Consider the following 2780-nt stretch of genomic DNA (forward strand, 5'->3'; position numbering starts at 1 on the left):
ATCTTCTTTCGAAGATCGGTTTGATACAAGCAGAATTTGTAGATTTTAATTTAAGATTTTATGACAATTGAAGCTTATATAAAATTAATTAGCCATGCCGTTACTTGTGACTTTTTTCTCTTTTCTTTTTGCAAAACCAAACAATCCAGACTAGCCAATATTTCCGGAATTTTTTCATGAGATAGAATTTTCTAAAAAAAATACTTAAACATTGGAAAAATTTCACGTTTACAGGTGTCCGTTTTAGATTTTCAGTAAATCTTTCGGAGAACGTTAAACTGTCAAGGACGTTTGGGCTGTTAAATTTTTGATTATGGTGACAGTGAAAATCAAGATAAACCTTAAAACATGTATTGCCACTTAACAGCTTTAGTTCCATGGTCCTATGACGGGTTGCGAATAAAGTTGCACAGCAACACTTGCAACTACATCTGGGTACAAAAAGTGTATATCCATTTTATAGTTGTCCTTTGATTAGAATTAAACGATTCTACAAAAAAGCCTTTTGTTTCTATTTCAGTTACTTATGCGACGGCCCTGAACGATTCTCTGGCGTTATGGAGCGCCTGAAAAACGGTCTGGCTACGGATGTAAAGACACATCTTAATCAAGTGGATCAAACAGCTAAACCCCCCTACAGACAGAAATATACCTTTGTCTGATAATTTTGACCACCTTTAACGGAGATCTGATCGATGACCTGATGATAACAAGTAGAAACAAGCGCACTAACTAGGCCTATTATTGCTAGCCAGGGTTGACTGAATTTGACCAACCCATCTAATAAAATCTATTTAAAAGCTTGTGATGTTTCCCTGTATTTGTGGAACTTTACGCATTTTGATGCTTTTATGATGTCCCAGTGCTCTGCTAGCGCTAAGGAGATCTGATTGGAGAGATCCGGAGAGATACGATGTCCCAGTACCCTGCTAGCGCTGCTAGCGCGGAGATCTGATTGATGAGCTGATGATAACAAGTAGAAACAAGCGCACTAACTAGGCCCATTACCGCTAGCTAGGCTCGACTGAATTTGACCAACCATCTAATAAAATCTATTTAAAAACTTGTGATGTTTCCCTATATTTGTGGAACTCTGAAAGATATAGTGACTAACTTTACAGACACCCTAGAAAACAACACGAGAAAGATTAGACGAAAATAATCAAGTGCCCTGCATATTAAAAAAAACTCCTTCATAATTCTATTCATATTCTATTAAACAACAATTAGACTAATATATTTATCCAATTATGTCAAGTACATACCAAATTTAAGCAAACTCAATTTTTAGTAAAGCGCTACCGTAGTTCTAGAAACGTAGGGAAATACCACGAGTCACTTTATTTGATTCACTTTTGTTCGTTTAAAGTTTCGACCTTACTCTTTACTTTCACCCTAATAATAATTTTTTTTTATAATTAACTTTTGCTCATTTAAAGATTTTTTAAATATATGGAATAATCCTTATAAAATGATCTCTGTCCAACTTAGACGATGAAACTAAAGAAGTCAACATGACTTTTGTCAAAAGAAGACATTAAATATAGACCTATTCTTCACCTCTTTTAAACCTTCTCACAAAATTTGTAGTTTTATATAATATTATTACTGGTATCTATGATGAGTTACAGATATAAAATTCCATCATTAGTAGACTGTTCTCCTGGATGAAATACATCTATTTTTTAAATGTTGAATAACATTAAAAGAATTTTAGATGTATAATTAACATAACTTATAAAAAAATTATTTTTACTATTCTTGCAACTTTTCTGTCACAATATTGTAAAGAATTCTAGACTTTTTATAAGAAGGTGTCATTTCGTTATTTTTACTTCTGGACTTCATTTTCGGATAAACAATCATTAAAATCTAAGAATACATGGTTAAAACAAAGAAATTCTCCAAGGTCAAGAGGGAATAGTGCCCTCCCAATGCTCCCAAATAAGGAGAGTGTGTGTTTTCGTGATTTACTTTTACTGTTAGGAATAACATAAATAGTATTTATCGTTATTCCTGAATAAGTATTTAATTTGAGTAAAAAAATTTTTTTCATCAGGAAGATTTTTCAGTACTCGGTATTTAATTTTCACTTACTAAGGAAACTAGGGGAGATAGCATTCAAGAAGAAGACTTTTTTTAAGATTTTTGGCCATGGATATTTTTATTTTACACTTTTTATGCTTCCATGCTTATCAACTCCAGAAATGACACAAAAGTCACATTTTTGTACCATAAGCCCTAACAATGGCGTTGTCAAGATAAACTTACGCTAAACATATTAACGTAGGTATTAGCTTTCAAATTAGCTCTTATACAGCTTTCTATGATGTTTTGGCGCCACACTAGCGTCGCAGAAAAAAAAAAAGAAAAAAAAATATACATCAGAGTTTTAAGCTCTTTTTCGAAAAATCTGAAGAAATTATTTTCATAATTAACTTTTATTGATAAGATCAACATAAGTAATAGTTGTTACTTCAAAGTCGAATTTACATAATTATTTTATTAGGCAGTAATTTTTCAAAATGTGTCTTTAGTTTTCACTTGCTAAGGGAGAAGGGGGGAAATTGTACAAGAGGGGGAGTTGTAAACTTCTAGTAAAGGGTTTTTGACCATGGAGATTATAATGGTACTCCGCTTATGGTTTCCAGCCTTTTAACTCCAGAAATTACACCGAAAGTACTATTTTTGCCGTCATAGGACCCTTTATAATGGTGTTGCCAGGATGAATTAAATAAAAAACATAAAAGTCCAATATTTGCAATAAAATTTAAAGGTAG

The sequence above is a fragment of the Artemia sp. Qi Xiang Cuo genome, chromosome 19 (assembly GCF_049724085.1).
Source record: "Artemia sp. Qi Xiang Cuo chromosome 19, ASM4972408v1, whole genome shotgun sequence".
In the NCBI taxonomy this organism is placed as follows: domain Eukaryota; kingdom Metazoa; phylum Arthropoda; class Branchiopoda; order Anostraca; family Artemiidae; genus Artemia; species Artemia sp. Qi Xiang Cuo.